The sequence below is a fragment of the Canis aureus genome, chromosome 19 (genome assembly GCF_053574225.1).
Source record: "Canis aureus isolate CA01 chromosome 19, VMU_Caureus_v.1.0, whole genome shotgun sequence".
NCBI lineage: Eukaryota > Metazoa > Chordata > Mammalia > Carnivora > Canidae > Canis > Canis aureus.
Genome location: NC_135629.1, coordinates 31,129,969 through 31,153,537, shown reverse-complemented (window position 1 = coordinate 31,153,537; position 23,569 = coordinate 31,129,969). Strand labels below are relative to the sequence as shown.

General features: G+C 39.1%; 1 protein-coding gene and 1 long non-coding RNA gene across 16 annotated transcripts in view; one reads left to right on the top strand and one right to left on the bottom strand.

Annotated features, from left to right (window-relative positions):
* The window catches only part of FHIT (fragile histidine triad diadenosine triphosphatase), a 1,383,460-nt gene that overhangs the window by 1,044,411 nt on the left and 315,480 nt on the right, over positions 1-23,569 (bottom strand). The gene's annotated exons all lie outside the window — the stretch shown is intronic.
* On the top strand, positions 17,487-21,644 carry LOC144289817 (uncharacterized). Its single transcript, XR_013357795.1, has 3 exons — positions 17,487-18,066; positions 19,206-19,454; positions 19,571-21,644. It is a non-coding gene; the product is annotated as an uncharacterized LOC144289817 (long non-coding RNA).

The following is a 23,569-nucleotide window of genomic DNA, read 5'->3' as shown; positions in this document are numbered from 1 at the left end:
CAAAAGATGATAAAATGGATTTAAAAAAAAAGCAAGACCCATCTATAGGATACCTATAAGAAACTCATTTCAGACCTAATGAAACATGCAGATTGAAATTACAATGATGTAAAAGCATTTATCATGAATATGGAAGGAAAAGAAAACTGGGGTAGCAATATTTATATCAGATGAAATAGACTTTAAATAAAGACTATAACAAGAAACAAAGAAGTGCACTATATAATCATAAAAAGAACAATGTAACAAAAAGATAACAATTGTAAATATTTATGCACCCAACATAGGAGCACCCAAATACACAAAGTAGATAATAACAAATATAAAGGAAGCAATCAAGAGTAATACAATAATAGTAGGGGACTTTAACACCCCACTTACATCAATGGACAGATTATCCAAAAGAGAAAATCAACAAAGAAACAGTGGCTTCAAATGACATATTGGACCAGGTGGATCTAACAGATATATTTAGAACATTCTATCCTAAACAGCAGAATACACATTCTTAGGTGCACATGGAAAAATCACCAAAACAGATAACATATTAGTCCATAAAACAAGTCTCAATAAATACAAAGCAGGGTGCCTGGGTGGCTCAGTGGTTGAGTGTCTGCCTTCAGCTCAGGGCATGATCCTGGATCCCGGGTTTGGGGATTGAGCCCCACATCAGCCTCCCTGCAAGGAGCCTGCTTCTCCCTCTGCCTCTGTCTCTGCCTCTCTCTCTCTCTTTCTCTCTCTTTTTCACATGAATCAATAAATAAAACCTTAAAAAAATACAAAGCAATTGAAGTCATACCATGCATCTTGTCTGATCACAACACTATGAAACTAGAAACCTACCACAAGAAAAAAAAAAACTGGAAAAGACACAAAACATGGAATTTAAATAACATCCTACTAAACAGTGTATGGGTCAACCAGGAAATCAAAGAGGAAATCCAAACAAAAATGGAGACAAATGAAAATGAAACAAAATAATCCAAAATCTTTTGGTTGCAGCAAAAGTTGTTCTAAGAGGGAAGTTTATAGCAATTTAGGGCTACCTCAAAAGGCAAGAAAAATCTCAAATAATGAAGTAACAGAAAGAGAAATTAATAATCCCATTTACAATTGCAGCAAAAATAAAATACCTAGGAATAAACTTGACTAAAGAGGTGAAAGACCTGCATACAACATTGATGAAAAAAATTGAAGACAATACTAAGAAATAGATATGCCATGATCATGGATCGAAATAAATATTATCATGTCCATACTACCCAAGGCAATATGAGATTTAATGTAATATCTATCAAAACACCACCAGCATTTTTCACAGAATTAGCACAAATAATCCTAAAATTTGTATGAAACTACAGAAAACTCCAAATAGCCAAAGCAATCTTGAAAAAGAACAAAACTGGAAGCATTATAAATTGGACCACTTTCTTACACCATACACACACACACAAAATGGAAATAAATAAATAAGTTCAAAATTAATTAAGAACCTAGATGTGAGACCTAAAACCTTAAAAAGTCTCTGAAGAGAGCACAGGTAGTAATCTCTCTGACATCACCCATAGCCACGTTTTTCCTAATATGGTGGTCTCCTGAGACAAGGGGAAACCAAAGCTAAAATACTATTGGGAGTATATCAAAGTAAAAAGCTTCTGCACAGTGAAGGAAACTACCAACAAAACTAAAAGACAAGCTACTGAATGGGGGAAGATATTTGCAAATGAAACATCCATAAAAAGGTTAGTATCCAAAATATATAAAGAACTTATACATCTCAACACCAACCCCCCCCCCCAAATAATCCAATCAAAAATGGGCAAAAGAGGGGTGCCTGGGTAACTCAGCAGTTGAGCCTCTGCCTTTGGCTCAGGGCATGATCCTGGAACCCCGGGATCAAGTCCCACATCGGACTCCCTGCATGGAGCCTGCTTCTCTCTCTGCCTGTGTCTCTGCCTCTCTCTCTCTCTCTCTCTCTGTCTCTCATGAATAAATAAATAAAATCTTAAAAACAAAAATGGGCAAAAGATACAAACAGACATTGCTCCAAAGAAGAAATATACTTGGTCAACAGACACATGAAAAGATGTTCAACATTACTCATAATCAGAAAAATGCAAATCAAAATCACAATGAGAGAGCACTTTGCACATGTTAGAATGACTAGAATCAAAAGTACAAGAAACAACAACTGTTGGCGAGGATGTAGAGAAAAAGGAGCCTTCATGCCCTATTGGTGGGAATGCAAACTGGTGTGGCCACTGCGGCAAACAGTATGATGGTTCCTCAAAAAATTAAAAATATAAATACTATATGATCCACTATTTCCATTACTATGTATTTATGGAAACATTACTTCAAAAAGATATATGTGCCCCTATATTCGTCACAGCATTATTTACAATAGTCAAATTATGGAGGCATCCCAAGTGTCCACTGATAAACAAATGGATAAAGATGTGAGATAGATAGATAGATAGATAGATAGATAGATAGATAGATAGATAGATGATAGACAGAAAGAAAGAATAGAGTATTACTGAGCCATAAAAAAAAGAATGAAATCTTGCCATTTGCAACAACATGGAGGAGTCTGGAAGGTACACAATGCTAAGTGAAATAAGTCTGAGAAAGACAAATACATAGGATCTCATTCATTCAAGAAACAAAAAAAGAAAAAAGAGACTAATCAAGAAAACAGACACTTAACTATAAAGAACAAAGCCGATGGTTACCAGAGGGATGGGGAAAATAGATAAAGGGAATCAAAAGTACACTTATCATGATGAGCACCAAATAATGTATAGAATTGTTGAATCACCATACTGTACACCTGAAATTAATATAACACTGTATGTTAACTACTCTGTAATTAAAACAAAAAAAATAATAAATTGATATGGTGAATAAGAAGACTGCTCTCCCCAACGTGGGTGGCCTCATCCAATCACTGGAAGGCCTGAATAAAACGAAAGGCTGACCCTCCCCTAGCAAGAGGGAATTCCTCCTGCCTGTGTTAAGCTGGGAAATGGGTTTTTTTCCTGCCTTCATACTGCCACTCCTACTGAAACACTGACTCTTCCCAGGTCTTGAGCCTGCACACTTTTAGACTAGAATGACAATATTGCTTTAGTAGTTCTTAGGACTCTGAACTCAGACTGGAACTATATCATTGACCCCCTGGGTTTTCAGCTTGCCAACTGCTGATCTTGGGACTTGTCAGCCTCCATAATTACATGAGCCAATTCCTTATAATAAATTTACACATATCCAATTGGTTCTGTTTCTCTGGAGAACCCAAGCTAATATGAGTGTTAAACTCAAACTCAAAGATTAATAACTGCCTTTATCAGGTAGGTATCTAACTGTATGTCTCTTTATGAACTACATAAAATCTTTTCATGAGCTAGCATATGGCACTCCATCACTCATGCTGGAACTCTCTTTAGGTGTTTAAAACTTTCTATATATTAAAATGTAAAACATCAATGAAGGATATAGTGAGACTAAACTGGGAAGAATAGTTAGTAATGCCAATTACAGGGCAATCTCGAATATAAAGCCAACTTCCATTTTCTCACTGAAAAGGTTAAAATTTTCAAAAGGGAGGATGGTCAGTTTATACATATAAAAACATAGGGATATGTAAAAAATCGTTCAAACACCTACTTATGTTTCTTATTTCATTAATTTAAGTGGATGTTTAAAAACACACGTTTAATTCAAACTCTGGCATAGGTGTCTTCAGCATGTATGAGCTGCCTTTTATTCCTCCAACAGAATGTTCCAGAGCACATCTGCTATTCTTGGTTCAAGACATGGTACTCTGTGAATCACATGTGATGCTGTCTCTGGAAGTTGGCTCTGAAGGCACAAGTACCCATTTATACAAGCAGCTTTTCCTTTTAAATAAAAATGCATCCTCCTGTAGGCATAGATTTTGATGTCCATGATAGATTTATCTCTTGTATTGTTTTTTTGAAGTGATGTTCAGAAGGTCAGTTTAGAGCATTCAATACTTGTAATTGTGAAGTCACAGCCCCCAGAATCATGACTAATTCTGTATTCAATTTCTTTACTCCCTTTTTATTGATCTTAGCACATGACCTTCACAAGCACCCAAAGCAAACACTGGGTGAGGCCATTTCAGCCCACTGTGACTGCTCTAAGCAGCACGTGAAAGGACCCAAACATAAAGCAAGGTTGTTTCTTCTACAGGATAATAACTTTGGGGAGAAAGTGGATGTCACTCTTGTCGGTATATCATAATGCAATTCTGGCTTAAAGATAAAATGTCAGTTGATATAATGACAGTTTTAACCCCTTGCTTCATTTCATCTTTTATCTATTTATCCACTAGTTAGTAAACCTGAACTTGCTGAAAGACAAACAAGTACTTTATTTTTTTTTTTAATTTATTGCGAACACTAACAATAGTGGAAAGGCTTGTTTTTGCATTAATGTTCACCTCCGGTGTATTTTCTGCTCCATATACAAACAAGCAATCAATTTCCACCCTCCAAACATGTTAAACATCATCTCTTCAATGTCCTCAATAACACAGCGAAGACATCTTACTGTAAAATTAGTTTGGGACCCAATTATCTTATTGTGAAAAACCACAAACACCAAACAAAAGCAAACACAATATCCAAATATCTTAACAAAATAACACCCAGGTTGAAGGAAGTGTAAATGCTCAGATTCACCAATGGGATCAGAATGCAAACTGCTTGTTTGTGATTCCTCCCAATCATCTGGCCACTGGAGTATCATACTCCCACAAAGCATATGGCAGCCCTAATAAAACTGACTAACAAAATGAGTAAGCCTGAAGTGTTGGAACACTGGGACATCTCACACTCATGTCAGACCAGTTATATTTTTCACTTCCCCTCTTTCCCTAATTTTTGTCATATAAAGCTTTCTAGATTTTCCTTGGCAGTTACTAACCCTGACTAACATGTGTTTTTCACTCTCTCGTGTGTGCTTCCAAGTTTGGAGGGCTTCAGCTGCAAGCAATCCCAACATGAACAGCAGTCCAAAAGTGATTTAAACATACAGAGCTTTCTTTGCTGTCACTTTTTCCCCCTATGTAGCAAGATGTCTGAAGGTAAGCAATCTGGCACTGAGATGGTGCCTTAATGTCTTTAATGTCCCAGGCTCCTTCTATCTTTTGGCTCTGCCATCCTTAGATGGGGCTTTCACTTTCATTGTCCCAGAGGCTGCTGTGCCTCCAGGCATGGCATCCTCACTCTAGGCAAGAAGGGGGTAAGAGCAAAGGGCACAACACAAAGAGAAGATGCCAGCTGAGTCCATCCATTTCTAAAAGCTATCCAGGAAGTTCCATCCAGTGGCTTTCATATACATCTCTCCGGCCAGAAATGGATCACATTGTTTCTCCTGACTGTATGTAAGGGAGCATGACCAAGAGGCAATAAGCCAAAAGGAAAGATCATGAGGATGAAAGAGACTAGGCCCTTCACAACATCATTGCACTACCAAACTAACTCTAGAAACATCTACCTCCTGTGGTCTTGTAAGCAAATAGATATCCTCATGGGTTAAGCCAATATTACAGGAGTCTTCTGTTACTTGCAGCTGAAAGCATTCATAATTCATATCCCACTCTAACATCAACCTCCATGAAAGTAACCACATTCATTGTTTTATCTTTATGGCACCCCCTTAGGGTTCTGGTACTCTGGATCTGCCACAACCAGAATGTTATATATTCTCCTCTTCCTAGCCTTAAGGAACTCATCATCTAAGACTGACAAGATAAATGAGCTAAAACTAAGGTAAAACCAATCCAAAAGAAATAAAAGCAAGCAAGGAAAGTAAAGAGCTAGATAAATATCCGTGCTAGGTAATGTGAGGGTATAAGCTTAAAGAGTCTTATTATTTTTGGTGGGAAGATGCATCACCTTAGCTTAGACTAGTGAAATTAAGTTGTAATCAGGAGGGTGTGTCAGTTAAAGTGTTTGATGAAGAGGAAAAGGAGACTGTTCTCCACATTTAATTTGGCAGAGGATGTGGCTGTGGACAAGGGAACCCTGCAATGAAAATGTCCCGAGGCCATTGACCAATATGGTAATACATCCAAGGCAGAAAAGTTTGCTTCTGAGTGGACAGTGGTGGTGATATAATGATGTCATCAAAATGACAAAAGGCACAGATAACAGGGAAACAAGGGCTGATTCACCAAATCCAAGGATCACAGAATTACAACAACCCTCAGGCGAGACTTCAGACTTCTCTCTCAGCTTCCAGTTTTCCTGAGTTTAACACCTTCTCCAGTCAAAATGCAGCCAAAGTGATCTTTTACTAATTCAAGTATTTCATATCCCTCCTTTGCCTAAAGATCTGCAATAGCTCACCACTGCTCTTGTGATAAAAACACCAAAACTTTACCAGCATCCACAAGGCCTTTCATGATCTGCCCCTGCCTATCTCAGCCTCTTTATCTCCTACCACACTATCCTCTCCATGCCCTACCTGCCATCTTCCTTCAGTGCATAGATCCTATCCTACTCTCTGAGGCCGCAAGACCACATGACACTACAAGCATCTTTGCTCATCTACTGGCTACTCACACTTGGCTTCTGAGATTATAGTTCGTTTCACAGGGAGGTCGTCCCTCACCATGCTCCCCTCCAAAGCCAATGTGATATACTTCCTGTAGAACTCTCTGCTTCCCCTTTCATAATGCTCATGACACTCAGGATTAATTGGTTAATGACTGTCTTCTGCTCTAAATTGTAAGAGCCATGAAAGCAAAGACCACGTCTGTCTCTTCCACCCAGATTCTGGCATATAGTAGGTTTCCATGTACACACATTGAATGACCAGTGGTCAATTATCATTATGCTGATGCCATCTTGGAAGGCAGGGCTTTTAACAGTTCAAGGACACATATGAAAAACAGACTCATGAAAAATTAATAAAGGCAAAAAATTATTAAGGATGGTTTTAATGATTGGGATAAACCTTTTTCTATTTCAGTTAGAAATCAAGGGGAAGTCAGTGTCCTTCCAAACATGCTTGTGATTCTGTACAACAAAGTTTAGAGTAGTGCTCTAAACATGAAGGAGTTGGACAGCCCTGGATTTGGATCTCCGAATTTGTACTTCTCAGCTGTGTGATTTGATATAAACTTTTAATTTCTCCAAGCCTCAGTCTTCTCATCTGTGAAATAGGGGTTTCAATAGGGGTTTGTGAGGATTAACTGGCATGATATAGGGAAAGCCTTTACCCCAGTGCTTGCCACAAAATAAGCATGGACTAAACATTAGTGGAGATTATTTGATATTTATTATTATCAGAGACACAATATAAATAGGACTGGATTAAAAATGTAAGAGATTAATAAACATTACACAGTATTGTTACGGATGTTCCTATTGTTATTTGTGGCCAAGGAGCACTAGTGCTCTTAGTGCAGTTAGGTAGCTCTATGTTTGTCTCAGTCACTACTCTGGCCCAATGCCCAGCACAGTGCTTCGCACGTGGTGTTATGCAGAAAATGCTTTCTAAATGGGTACTTGAATCACAGGTCTAAATCAGTGTGATAATGCAGACATTCTTATAAGAAAAATACGAAGAGAAAGGCAGTGTTCAGCAGAGGAAGAGATAGGAAAGAAGAAGAAGATTGTTTTCATTTAAAAAGAAATAATAAAAGCTTTTAGGCAATAAGATTAGAAGTTCAATTTTAATGGCACAAGAGAGAACTCATTGAGAATCTTGTGCTGTGACATGGTCAAAGCAGAAGCCGATAATGAAGGTGACAACATTCAGAACCATCACATCTATGACCAGCTTTTAGACCCTGAAAAGTTGATTAGAACATTCCAGGAAAGCGATGCTGTGTCATTCCAGAGGAAAACTGTGAACCTTGCTCTCACCTCTCACCCACTAATACTGCTTTCTCTACCAGTGTGGCCTTTATCAAGTGAGGGCTTCTGTTCTCTCTTCTATCTTGTTCCATGACAATAATACCCAAAGTGCTTTCCACCTCTAAAAGGAAGCTCTGGTGAGTGCCTTATTATAACTATTACATGTAACACAAGGCCTGCCACTAATATAAGGCACATAAGAATAAATTACTCAAATAGGATGGAAAAGCTATATTCACTTAAAGAAAGGCCCACTTTCTTGAAACTCTGTGGCATTGGAACCATTTAGAGTTTGCTGTCAAGCTTCCTAGCAGTGCTCATTACCTTGGTTAGCAGTCCCCCTGGACTACTGAAGGCTCAGATGAAATATATAATATATAATATGAAATATATAATCACGGGCTGCAATGTCTAAGTACAACAGGATGATTTAAAAGCCCATACTAGCCTTCACCCATGATATTCATCTCTTCCTGTCTATTTTTTTGTGATCCAGACAAAAACTTGGAATGCAATCTGTATATTGATATTCCCTGAAAAGGATTTCAGCAGCTCTTCAGGAAAGATTGCTCAAGCAGTTTTAGAAACTCAAACATAAAAAAAAAAAAAAAAAAGAAACTCAAACATTCTGCATTTATGGTGTGTATAGGTATAGTTTCTGTGTCATAAAAATAAAGCCCCACTAAATACAGTCTTCCACTCTTGCCACAGCTAGAATATCTGAGAGTGGGTAAGCGCATTTCTTTTGGTATGAAATAGACTGGCTTCACCTCTCAGCTCCCCACAGAACTCCACAGGAACTGGATGAAGTATTCAACTTTTCTGAGCCCCAGTAACACCATTAGACAAATTATGTTATGCATGCCTGGCAATGCAAGAGCTCAATAAATGTTACATGTCTTTGATATTAATGTTGCTACTGAGGCTGTTATTGTAGTTGCTCTTTCTGGCAGAGACCACTAGTGCTCACCCAGGCACACAGCTGGGCACGGCTCTCAGCTCTAAGACACTTAGGTGGGTCCAAATGACTGAATTCTAATAATGTAATATGGCAGAAGTAATATACACCCCTTCCTGGAAAGGCCTGCAGAAATCTTCCAAGCTGTCTTTTACTCTTTCCTTTTCCTTTCTCAACAAACCTGATGGCTACTTGTTGAAGAAGTTAGAACTACAAAGTGGAAGGAGCATGGACACTACCCAGGAACCTCCCAGGAGAGTCACATCTCCGAAATATATGGAATGCATTCTGAATGAATAAGACATAAACTTTTTTTTTCCTGTTGAGTTACCTCAGGGTAATTTGGCATCACCTGGCACACTGACATTTTGGTCTATGTAACTGTTATGGAGGGCTGTCTCATGCATCACAGCATGTTCAGCAGCATCTCTAGCCTTAAACAATCAGATGGGTAGTTTCTCCATCAACCATGACAGCCAAAACTATCCCCAAACATTGCCAAATGTCACTGGGGTAGGGGTGGGAGTGGGGGCAAAATCACCCTTGGCTGAAAACTGGAACATCATTATCACTGTGGTCCTCACCATCCTCATTACTGGTAGTCTAGCCCCTCAGGACCTCTTTATAATCTTAGCCCTGAAATTTCAAATGTAGGTCCAGGATATCTTTTAGGAGAAAATGTTAAATGTCACCAAAACTTGAAAGACAAGGGTTCACTTGATAAACCCAGGGTTTTAAGGGACCAAAGAACAAAGTCAAAACCAAAATAAACATAATAACTAAAAATAAAAATAAAAAAGTTGGTTTGATCATTTTGGTAGCCTAGAACAAAACTTCCTTTTCAAAAAGGAAAACTAAACATCAAAGTCAAGGGATTTCAATGCGTTTAACAAACATATGAAGGATATTTACTATAAGAAAGGCACTGCGCTGAACATAATGTGGTGAATAAAAGAGACATAGTCTCTGGTTTATTTAGATGAAAGAAATAAAAATATGCCAGGTTTTGCTAACATCCCAAACATACCTATTAGCTGACACTGTGACAGGCAAAACTCTACAGATACCCCTGTAGAGCTCCTGTTCCAAAATTCTTCTCATCTAGGTGCTTTTTTGAAGGTACTCTGCAGGCATAATTTAGATGAATTGACCGCTGGCTTTAACATGGGGAGATTATCTTGGATTACCTGAGTTGTTCAGTGTAGTCACATGAGGCCTTAAAAGCACAAGTGGGAAGGAGAAGAATAAGAGATGGTAGATGAAGATGCAGGACAGATGTCACCGATGGGAAGTCAGAGATTCCAAGCACAAGAAATTCAATGTGTCATAATAACTCTGAGATGCAGGAGCTCCATGTGAGGACTGAAGGGAGGCCAGTAGGGGCTGGTCATCTCCAGCGAACAGCCAGCAAGGAAATAAGGGCTTCAAACAACCACAAAGAACTGAATTCTGCCAACAATCTGAGCTTGGAAGTGGTTTCTTCCGAAGAGCCTCCAGAAACAAGCACAGCCCTACTCATACCTTGACTTTAGCTCCACAGGACCCATATTGGGTTTCTCTCCTACAGAAACTGTAGTAAATATATGTTGCTTTTGGCCACGAAGTTCATGAAAATTATTATTGCAGCGAGAGAACTAATACACCACTGATGCCTTAAATATTGAACAAGACAATAGGTTGAAGAAAATGAATATGAAAATATGCCGTATCTTTCATCAATCTTGAGTTTGCTAAGTATTTGATTAGGTGCCCATTGGTGGAATAAGTGAATTCATTCCTATATTCATACACTTGCTTAAAAATATATATTGAACTTGATGAGATGAGCACTGGGTGTTATGCTATATGTTGGCAAATCAAGCTCCAATTAAAAAATACAAAATAAATAAAAAATAAATAAATAAATAAATAAATTAGAATCATATTTCTAAAAAAAATTAAAATAAAAATATATATTGAGCACTTCCTCTATTAGTCCCTAGGTGAGGTGTTAAGGATACAATAGTGAAAAAGATACTGTCCTTTACTTCTTTTTTTTTTTTTAATTTTTATTTATTTATGATAGTCACAGAGAGAGAAAGAGAGAGAGGCAGAGACATAGGCAGAGGGAGAAGCAGGCTCCATGCACCGGAAGCCCGATGTGGGATTCGATCCCGGGTCTCCAGGATCGCGCCCTGGGCCAAAGGCAGGCGCCAAACCGCTGCGCCACCCAGGGATCCCTGTCCTTTAGTTCTAATTGCTCATAATGGAAGTGGAGGATGGAAACATGACAGCCAACAATAATACAGAGGATGTAATAAGAACCCAAACACAATCTTAATATAAATATGATAAAAGTATGAACATAGGGCAAGGGAGCAAGAAAAAAAAAAACATAGCTAACATTTACTGAATACTTGTCTCATTCATCTTTGCAAGTCAATGAAGTAGAACCATGAACCTTCCCATTTTGCAGATGAAGAAGCTGAGGCATAGGCAGGCAAAGAAAACAGGCCCAAATCAGAGTCCATATGTAGTGGAGCTGAGATTTTAACCCAGGTGGTCCTACTCCAGAGCCCATGCTTTTCCACACTTCACTGTGCTCTCTCTTGATCCATTACAGTGGGGTGGCTCCAGAGTAGGGCCAAGAGTTGGGATGGGTATATTTATCAAGGAGAGAAGGGGCAGCAGAAGGAAATACCATCAGTAAAGCCACAGATTCAGGAAGAAGGTGTATGATGTGGCATATCCAGGAAACAAAGGAGAGTCTTGTATCGGGATGAGGAAGGATTGATGGCAGAAAAGACTACAGCAGAAGTTGTCCTAATTGAGCCCTTGGATCAATCAATTGTTTGATTTCATTGTAAAGCTAGCAAAAGAACCTATTTAAGAGCATGATAAGGCACATAATTTCCAGCGACTTGAATATGATTTTCACTATTGTTTCAGGGGATATTTGGTGGATACTTTTAGGCGCCCATGATATAGTCCTTGAGTATAATGATATTTATTAATAGAACTTAGAAAATACCCTTGAGAATACAGCATAATCCTAAAAGATTCTATGGACTCCAAGGAAACCAGGAAAAAAGTGCAGATGCATGCAGGAATTCAGCTCTATCTTCCATTTGTAAAGCTCTTCATATCCTAATCCATATAGTTACTGCTCAGGTTCTGAATTGTCATAGTTTACAACAAAGTAGGCAATAAATCTATATGTTAACTTGGGGGAAATGTCTTGATAGCAGCAAACCAACTCTTTAAATCAGTAGATAAATATGGTGTATAGAAGCAAAAGCATTTGTTGATCAAAAAACTCAAATACTCTATTTTTTTTTAATTTTGCCTGATATAAAAAGCATCATCACATGCATTAGACATTGTATTCTGTGTTATTTACTATGGTAGCCACTAATCATATGTAACTATGTAAATTCAAATAAAGTCAAATTGAATACAGTTTCATTCCTCTGTCCCACCATCTCACTCCAAGTGTTCAATAGCCATGAGGCTTGTGGCCACTGTACTGCTCAGCATACATATGAAGTATTTGCACCACTGCAGAAATTTCCATTGGAAAAAAAATAAAATTTTTATTTAGATAAAAGTAGTGATTTCGTCGATATGCCTAATGTGATTCAGTTTAATCTTAAATTTATATAATTAAATTGATCTATTGTGGGGTCTTACAAGGTTCTGATTTTTTTTAATCAACTATATGTATTCCATTCCACTTAGTGTCTAGAGATAATCCACCAAAAGACTCTCAATAGTCAAGACCAAGCAGTTAGGCACCAGCTCTGTTTCAAGCTCTGTGCCAGGCATTTCACATCTGCTGGGTCACTGAAGTCTCATGACTCCTTGGAAGGCATGGCTATCTCCACTTCACAGATTACAAGACTGAAGCAAAGAGAGGGCACTGCATCTTTTCACAGATAAAACAATCATGTATTTCTTCCCAAATAGATCCATTGCTCCTAGAAGAAATAGAGTACATAGACTGAAGAGCTAAGCTTTCCACTGATGAGGTTCACTCAGAGGGAAATCAGAGTTCTTTTTCACATAATTGTGGATTTTCTTTTTTTTTTTTTTTAATTGTCAAAATCATCCTATTCTAGCAGTGGCTAAGAAGTGACTCAGAGTAGTACAGGGCAAGGGAAAAAAAGGAAGTCTGCCCAGCTGGAAGCACTGAGTCAGATATGCATTATCTTCAGTCCCTAGGAGCTCCCTACTTCTGCCAGAAAGATACCCAGAGTTACTTTGCTACAACCTCTCTTATCCAATCTCTGGAAGGAATGTAATTACTTTATTTTATTTTATTTTATTTTGTTTTATTTTATTTTATTTTATTTTATTTTATTTTATTTTATTTTGAGACAGAAAGAAAAAGAGAGAGAGAGAGCTGGAGTGAGAAGGGGCAGAAGGAGAGGAAGAATCTTAAGCAGGCTCCACGCCAAGCATAGAGCCTGCCATGGGGATTGATCTCACAACCCAGAAATTATGACCTGAGCCAAAATCAAGAGTCAGACACTTAATCAACTGAGCCACCCAGGCGCCCCTTGACATTTATTTTTAATCTGATTTCCCCTTCACAAAAGCATGCAGGGTCTGATACCTAGCCTCTAAGATTACATCCAGTGATTTTCGCCCCCAGGTAGTCATCTCCTGGAGAGAATAGGGCTGACCCGTGTAACCAATAGGATTTTACAGAAATCATGGCATGTCACTTATGAGGCTAGGTCTTAAGCTTTTACCTTGTTATCTCTGGGGAGAAAGCCAGTCAGCACATGATAAAGATACTCAAACAGCCTGTGGAGAGGAGCCCACATGGGGGTTTACCTCCAACAACCACCACCACTGTACAGGCATGTAAATGAGACACCATGGGAGTGGATCCTCCAGCCTCAGTCAAACCTTCAGATAACTACAGACCTGGCTGACAGAAATGTAGAACGCCCCCCACCCCCAGCTAAGCCTGTCCTCAATTCCTGACCCCAGAAATAATATGAAGAAATTATTATTTATTGCAGTTTTAAGTTAATTCATTTTAGTATAATTTGCTATGCAGGATTAAATAATTCATACTGAGGATTTCTTGAGCTTTGTCCAGTGGCATCTCTATAGATGAAACATCTCCCATGCTGCTATATACATTTAGTTCTCTCTCCATAATTATGTCTTATCTTAGCACCCAGGCTGTAAGCCTTTTGCAAGCAAGCACCACTTCTCATACGATGTTATATTCTCCCTTCTTGTGCTTATTGATTAAGTGGGTTCCTGTGACTTTTCTTCTTTCCCTTTCACCACTAAAATAATTTTCCTCAATTCTTGGGTCTCTTTGCTTTGGAGTTCCTTTTTTTTCCCCCTCCTAATTGAGTAAAAGCCAGAAAAACTGAACATGTCTATCACAATCACAAAGTGTGCATGGCACTCAGTGACAAGAGACCACATAGACTTTTCAGTGACCAGAGAAAGACTGCAGGGATCCTTGATTAATTTGTTATGAATACCTCCTCCCATCAGTAAGCTGCTACGCATGGGTGAAATAAATTACATTAGCAAATTTGCTTATTATCTATTTCCCTCCTTCTGAATATAGGCTTCACCCATAAACTAAATTCATTCCATACTTACTAGACATGCAAGGCAGGATGGGTGATGCAAGGACTATATATTACCTGTTTTCAAGGAACTCATAATCAAATATGGGAGACTTATCATAAAGATGCCAATATTTACTCATATTCACTTATATACCTCAATAGTACATTAACAAATCAAAGAAAGTGAAAGCTAAGGGCCAAATGAATGGTATACACCAGTGTTAACAGATCTTCAAAAGGACAGGTTATTGCTGTAACCTGAATTGATCAGGGTAGGCTTTATGGAGGAACAAAGTGTTAAGAAAGTTTAACAGTGGTAGATGTTACTGTAGATGCTACCTGTTTCATCCAGTTGTCCTGGACACAGAGATGCCTGCACATCTCCTTGTGTTTGGGCAGAACGATGTGACCAGCTGTACCCAAATGGGGTGTGAGAAATAGTAATGTATTTTTGTTTTAAGATTTATTTCAGAGAGACAGCACACATAAGAGGGGGGAGGGCAGGGGGAGAGGAAGAGAAGCAGACTCCCTGATGAGCCAGGAGACCAACGCAGGGCTCCATCCCCCAACCCTGAGATCTTGACCTGAGCCAAAATGAAGAGTCCAGTGCTCAACAGACTGAGTCCCCCAGGTACCCCCAATGTATTTCTTTTCAGGGTCAAATCAGGGAAAAATCCATGTTTAATTCTCCAGTCTCTCTTCCTTAAGAAGGTAACATATTTTGGCTGGCACAAACAAAGGATGCTGGTGGCTCCATCAACTTGGGTCCCTGAATAGCTACAATAAGCAAAGCCCCCTGACAACCTGTGTTGAACATGTACCATGAGCAAGAAATAAACCTTCCTTTGTGTAACACCACTGAGATTTAGAGATTGATTTGTTACTGCAGCAAAATCTAGCCTCTCCTAACTAAAACAGAAAGATTGTTAGTGGATAGCTGATAATCTTTAGATGTAGAGAGGTAGAAAAATGCAAACAATGGTAGAAGTAGTTTAAAAGTCGTATTTAATATGACCTTTCTCAATGACAAATCTATGTATATACTAGGACATAGCTTGTTATGACATATTTTAATAGAATTGAAGGTTTTCAAATAAAAACATAAAGAGGGTTGGAAAGTCAGCAGGAGAATGAGCTATTGCCCTCGGGTGATCATTACAGATCTCAGAGTAACAGGATTATTGATGCCTTGGTCAGCAGCATTCCTTTTTCTTCACTTTCTTTTTCTTTGAGATTACAAGTCATATATTTCCATTTGGAAAACAGTATTTCATAACCTCTAAACCTAACATGAGTCCTGTGAAACCCTAGTCTACAGTTGAATGGCCAAAAATAAAGACTTGGAATTCCTTCAAAACTATCCCATTTTACACAGCAATGCTTTCTCTCTCTACCAAGAAAGTGTTCCTGCGTGATGAATTCCCCTCTCTCGCTGTATATTACACTTACGGCTCTATGCCTGTCACTCCCTATTCTCTTCCTAGTTGTTTGTGCCTTATTAAATTCAGCACTGAAGCAACCAATAAGAAGGAGAGAAGCTCAAGAAGCCCTTTCTTTTATAATCAGAGCTCCCTGTTTTCTAGGAACAAATAATATTTTCCAATCAATTCATGAGTGGGATTCATTGTCAATTCGCTTTCTTTGTAACATACTGTTTCTCCATGAGCAGCAAATGGTCTTCAGTGAGGACATGGTGATACATTTTAGCTGAATTTTTCATATGGACATTATCTCTCCCATGTTACCTCCTCAAATCAAACCTCTTTGAAATTGATTTGCAAATAGAATTTAAGAGTCTAAAGATAAAATCAAATAGCCTAGCCATTCCTGCATAATATTCCCAAAGCTCCCAGCCAGTTATCTCAGGATATGAATTACAACATCAGGCAGAAATTCAAAGGCACATCTAAGCTCCAAATATCTTTAAATATATGTGTGTTTGAGGGCAAAGGGATGGAGGAGTGAAGGAGGAGAAGAGGGTACTTCTGAAAAAAACTTATTTTAATTCTGTACCTTTTGGAGTGTCTCAGTCTTTGGCCTTTAAACACTATGCTAGTTCGGCTTTGAAGAGATTTCCAGGTCAACCAAGTCCCAAGGAACTGACCTCAGATTAGTCCCTTATCTAAATAAAGATTCTGGGAACTCAACAGGTGAGGCTGAGTTGTGAAGTTTTACTACAGATTCAAGATACCCTTAAAATACCAAACTTGAAGATCACATCTATTTCACCTAAATCCTTTAACTACTCTGAAATATCAATTCTTGTGATTTTTGAGGAACATTATTCTTATGCCATTGGTTTGAAGCTCAAAACGTATTAGTAAGTCTCTTTTGTTCTAAGTAACAGAAACCAAGTTATACTAGGATAAGATGGAAGAGAGGTTTATTAGAAAGGTACATTAGTGTCTCAGAGACTCAGAGGCAGAGATGCAGCCAGCTTCCACAATGCCAGGAAACAAAGGGCAGGCATGAAACCTGGGAATACAGCCTCCTTCTTGGTTACCTATTCCTGAATCCCAAATTCCAGGTACAAAAACCTTACAGGGCCAACTGTGGATTAGGTATCCAACTCTAACCAAAATAACTTTCTCTAGAGAACCATGTTGTGATGAAACATGGTTGCTCAGGCCTAATGGACCACTCTCACAGAGAAGGAGGAGAGTCCTTACAAAGAAGAGATGGTTCGTAGACTCCACAGCCACTCCAGAAATACCAATGCAGATAAGTGGACACCAGAGTTTAGGTAGGGGCCACCACGACTGCGAACTGTCCCACCCACTTTTTCCAAAGATGGGAGTTGACATTTCCAATGACAGTCGAGTACTCCTGTGTGACACCAACAGAGGATGGTCCTTTCTTGATATCTGGAAATCTTGCACGCCTCACTATTTTGTACCTTCTTTTTTCACATTATAACAGGGTCATTTAAATAAATTCCATCAAAACCACTTTTGCATATTTTAATATTGATTTCACAATGACAAATTATGGACAGCATTATGATACCACCATAATGGATGTTCTGTTCAGCTTGTTACATCACCACCTTAGGAAAAGTCCCCTAGAATTTCTATCTCTGAGGACCATCTCTTTTCATCAGCCTGCATGCTGTCCAACTGAGAGACAAAAGCAACTCCCCTGCCCATAACAGCACCAGCAGACTAACAGGATTCTTCTTCACCACAATGTTCTCAGCATTTTTTTTAAATAGTCAACTTTTTCCAACACAGAGATACTTTCAAAATGCTATTCTGTTTTTAAAGGGCTCTACAAAAATTGGGGAGGTGTCCAGGATTGGTGACATAATCAATATGTTATCCAGGAACCTAAACACCCTATCATGACTTTTATTTTTATTTTTTTATTTTTTTTTATTTTTATTTATTTATGATAGTCACAGAGAGAGAGAGGCGCAGAGACACAGGCAGAGGGAGAAGCAGGCTCCATGCACCGGGAGCCCAATGTGGGATTCGATCCCGGGTCTCCAGGATCGCGCCCCGGGCCAAAGGCAGGCGCCAAACCGCTGCGCCACCCAGGGATCCCCTATCGTGACTTTTAAAAGGATGATGCTGAGGAAGATACCAAAGGAGTTGGAAAAATTAGAGAAAAACCTCTCTGATGATATGAGCAGGCAAGCACATTTTGTAAAATCATGCTGAAAAGGACTGTAGGCCATACCTGCTATGTGTCCCTACTGGTGACACACTCCTGAAAAAAGCTTTAAGTTGCTATAACTGCCTACTTTGGTTCATTTGTTGTATGAATTCCCTGCTATAAGCAAATACTTTCACTTCTTTCTCCATTTCATGAGCACTTGCTTCCAAAAAAAAAAAAAAAATCTGTTGGTATTAACTCCACATGGATTAAAAACTTATAGCAGGAAGGCAGGAAGCTAATTTTCTAACATGAATTGTCCAGCTCAGAGGCCTATAATCCTGTAATTCAGTGTGATACCACTACACTTTGACTCTAATAATAGGTACTTTGTGTGAGACACCTTGGGGAAAGGGCAATCAGGTATTTCACATCAGTGGGAGATCCTTCTCCCTTTGTCTTCTCCCCCTCACACACCTTTTTTCCTTCTCTTTTTAATTCCTCTACCCCCCACCCCCAAAAAAAAGATTCTCGGGAAGCAAAAATATAACCCTCTTTGTATTTTTATAAGCTGGCCAGTTGTGCTTCCAGGTTTCTGGGGTTTTTAAACACAGAAAATCACACCTTAAAAATAATCCCATGTTATTCTCAAAAATAATTTTTCTTAGTCATTAGCCCATAACACCAATTTTCCTTTTAAAGCCTTAACAAAGCATAATCAACATTTTTGGAGACAAATCCTTACTCAGAATGATTCAAAGAGGATACAAATTTAATGATCACCCTGAGAACCCAAGTAATACATCCCAGGAAATAATAATAAAATTTATGGTGGCCTTAAAATTGTTTAACTCCTTTCAGGAATCTCTGAATTATGAGGTAGTAACATAACCAAGGACTGGCAACAACTCACAAAAGTCCAGAAGAGTTTTGCCTTTGAGTTTGTAGGCAAAGATGCTTAAATTGTTTCCCTTCAAAAAATAAAGATTATTTATTATTTACCATCCTGTGCATCAGACAGTCCTGCAACATGCCTATAACTCTTGTGTTCTTAGGTTTGAGCTTCAAGGTCTTGTAATACATGGGGAAACTAGTACGGTAGTGAGCCAACTAACTTTTTTTTTTTTTTTTTTCATGTATGTTTTTGTTTTGTTTTGCTTTGCTATGTTTTATAAGGAGAGAAAAAGAGAGAACACTCCCAACAGCTTCATAAAGAAATCTGCAAAGCAGCACCAAAGTGAATGAATCAGAACACAGAAGGATACAATTTTTCCCTCTAGATGATTATACTAGGAGGAAGAAAGATTTGAAACCACTGAATGATTTTTCGGATAACCACCTCTGGCGCTCTCCAAAGAGACACATGCAAAGTTGGGCAAGTTGTTTTCTGTCCTGTCAGGAAAATATTTAGTAACAGCCTTGTAAGTAAGTACTCACAGCTGCCCCAGGGAGCTGTGGATTTGTTTGTAATGTTGTTTCTTTCAACAAGTTCCTTTGTTGCTTTGTGTGTTCTCCCACAAAGGCCTGGCCTTCTTTTGCAGATAGATTTACCACTCTCTCTGCGTGAATACTGTCTGGAAGTACACAGACCAGCCAAGCTGGCTCCATCTGATGGTCCTGGCACCACAGGACCCTAAGAGTGACCTACAGAATGGGAATGGAGAAATTCTTATTGGCTGACCCCAGGGGATGTGGTGAAGCTTAGCTGGCTAGTAGCTGTAAAGTCCTTTCAAGGAAAAAAAAAAAAGCACTATCTAAAATACTAAGTATTAATTTTATAATTTGCAAATGAAGAGAAGTATTACCTGGCTAATGAGTGCTTCTCATTTCGGAAGGTATTTTTCACTAGCAAATTCCTTTATAGAACTTGGTTAAACTTCTGTGATGTATAGACACTTGAAGAGAAACCTGAGCAACTGGGATTGGTGCTACAGCTTTTTAAAACGTGGTAGGCGACATTTGTCACTCCCAAGCAATTGCCCAAAAACCTAATATCATGGGTTTTTGTAAGACATATGTTAAACGTTATCCCCACTTCCCAACTGTACCAAATCAAAAACTCACATGTATTTCTTAAGGCGTGAAATTATTGAACTTTATTGAGCACATTTCCACTTACTACCTCTGTAACCTTGAGCATGTCATTGAGCCTCTGTGAGTCCTTTCTGCATCTATGTAAACGATGTTAATGATAACATCTACATTATAGGGTTGTGAGATTTAGGAAAGAATTAAGTAAAATGGAGGCTGGCATTTTATTAAACTCCAAATGACTGTCACTGTGAGCAGCAGCACCATCATCTTCCAGTAATACCAGTGCTCCTTTAAGGAAACACTTCTGGAAAAGCTTTGCATCCTTGGTCTAAAGCCTTCCTTCATCTAAAGGATCTTCTGGACTAGCAACCAAATCCTTGAGTAGCTTCGAGAGCTCTGCGAACCCTCTGAAACTAAACGTGGGCCAGGTACATATTTTCTAGGAAAGCTCTTCATAACTTTTTTTTCTTCATAACTTTTATCACATTCAGAGGTTAAGAATCACTGCCATAGGTCATTTCGCTTAACTTTCTTTCCCTTCTTCCACTAGAGAACCAGAGTCCTCTTTAGTGCAGAGTAGCCAGGCCAAGGACAGAGCAAGGTGTCAAGCTTCAGCTGCTGCTTAGGCTCCACTGTGTCCCACCTTGTGTTAACCTCCTCTCCCAATGCTGTGATCCTACCCCAGGTCGCTTCTGCAGTCTCCATGCATCCTCATTTCAGGATGAACCATGACACAGGGCAGGAGGATTTAAGAGTATCCAGGCCAATGCTCTGAGTAACATCAAGGCACCTCTGTGGCACTGTACTGTCATAGAAAGATCATGACCTTTGAAATAAGAAGGCTTGGGTTTAACTCGGTTCTACCACTTACTGGATGTATGACCTTGGAAATGTTTACTTAATCATTCCTTTGTCACCTATAAAACACTGGCAGTAAGAATTATTTCCTGAGTCCTTAAGGAGAGAAATGAGATAACACAGAAAATATAGAAAAATGGCAGCATAAGTATAGTGACAGTGGGCGCTCAACAATATTCTCTTCTCATTCCTGGACTTCAACCTAGTTACCTTGGTCACCTGCATAGGACCCAAATCCCTCTCGGAATGAGCTCTGGCCCTCATTGGCTTCTTTATCCTCCTTCCCACCTGAACCCTAGAACTTCCTCAGAGCTACAGACTACTGCCTTGAAAACCTTTTCTGATGCTTACTACTTGCCTGACATTTGTCATTCTGTACATTTAGAGCTTCTGATTCCCTACCACAGACTTCCAACTACCCCTAGGGCCACCTTCCTACAGCCTATGACACTGGCCACAATACTCTCACCCCCCAGACTTACCACTTATTTGAACTACTGTCCATCAGCTTACTGTTGAAACACCACGGTAGGTCTGCCAGACTCAACCTGGAGACACGCCTCACCCTCGAATCCATTACCACAGTGCTAACTGATTTGCTGTGCTTGTTTTGTTGTTGTTTTTTATTATAGACTTATTTCTTTATTTGACAGAGAGAGAGCACGAGTGGGAGGAGGGGCAAAGGGAGGTAGAGAAAAAGATGCAGACTCCCCACTTAGTACATAGAGCCTGATGCCAGGCTCAATCTTATGACCCTGAGATCATGACCTGAGCCAAAATCAAGAGCAGGTTGCTTAACCTACTGAACCACCTAGGCATCCTTGTTCACCATGCTTGTTAAAAAGGGACCTTTGATTTAATGCACATCTAGCACTGCATATCATGAAATTTATCAAATTCAGGTTAATAGAGACCAAAAAATGCCTGGATATATGACGGTAAAACTTGAAAGCAGTGTAACTGAAAATAATGGCAAATATAATCTTTTTGAGCTCTTAATGTAGGCCAGACACTGTCCTAAGTATTTTACATATAGTCTTGCATATGATCCTCATAATAATTGTATGCAGTAGCTGGGATGCCTGGGTGGCTCAGTGGTTGAGCATCTGCCTTCTGCTCCAGTCATGATCTGGGGTCCTGGAATCAAGTTCCATACCAGGTTCCCTGCAGGGAGACTCCCTCTTCCTATGTCTCTGCCTCTCTCTGTATCTCTCAGGAATAAATAAATAAAATTTTTAAAAATTGTGTACAGTAAATGTGATTATAATCTCTCTCTCTCTCTCTCTCTCTCTATATATATATATATATATATATATGTTCAGGATTCATTAGTTACAGCTCTCTGAATATGTGACCATATTGTTTGTTTATTTGTTTGTTGCTTAAAGACTTATTTATTTATTTGAGAAAGAGAGAGAGAGAGAGCGCACCTGAGGGGAGGGGGAGGTACAGAGGGGGAGGGAGAGAGAGAATCTGAGGAAGACTCCACACTCAGTGCAGAGCCCAGTGCAGGGCTCAATTCCAGGACACTGAGATCATGACCTGAGCTGAAATCAAGAATTGGATGCTCAACCAACTGAGCCACCCAGGTGCCCCGATGTGACCACATTTGATCATAAATTATTGACTCTGCAGCTCCATGTGAAAACATAACCTAACCTCAACCCACTTGAGATGATATCACTGTTCCTTTAGCAAGTAAGGGATTTTTCAATCCTGGGACAGATAAAATTAAAAAGATCATAGAGTCATTGAAACCCATGGTGTTCATACTTTCTGGTTAAGTTAGGAACTAAGACAATCTGAGTGTTTGGTGTCAAGTATTTGTCATCTTTAGAAAATTTATACCATATTTAAGAACCATTTAAGAACAGATTAACTCTGTGATTCCAGTTTCAAATGTGTAAAGGGTTGATAACTGACTTCTGATTTTTGGTAGAAAGGTTCAAGAGAATTTGACAGTAAGTGGTACTGACATGTTTAAGATCACTGGACTAATTATGTTTATGAGTTTAGTATATATAAGTCAAGATATGGTTTAAGGGGATCCCTGGGTGGCTCAGCGGTTTAGCGCCTGCCTTCGGCCCAGGGCGCGATTGAGTCCTGCATCAGACTCCCTACGTGGAGCTTGCTTCTCCCTCTGCTTGTGTCTCTAAACACTTGTTTAAAAATATCTAACATTAACAAACATTAATTTAAAAATCAAACTAGTATAAACATGCTCTTCTGCATACAAAAGTGCCCCTTTAGTCACTAAAAATTGACACTGGACAGACCCACAAGCAAAAGTAAGGAGTTTAAAGCATAAATCTGGTTATGTCACCTTGGCCTAATATCCCCTTTTGGTTATCTGTTACACTTAGGAGAAATCCCAAACTCCTAACCAAGGTCTAAATTGGCCCTGCTAAATTGCCCCTGCATACTTATCCTACCTCATCTTCAACTATCTTTCTCCTTCCCTAACACACTCACTATATCCAGTCATATTGGCCTTTTCTCTCTCCCTGGTGCATCGCAAGTTCATTACAGCAGCAAGGCCTTTATATTTGCTGTTCTCTCTAGCTGGAATACTTCTCCCAAGATTTTTTGCATGGCTGGCTCCTGTTTAACATTTAATTCTCTGCTCAAATGTCACCTCCTCCAAAAGC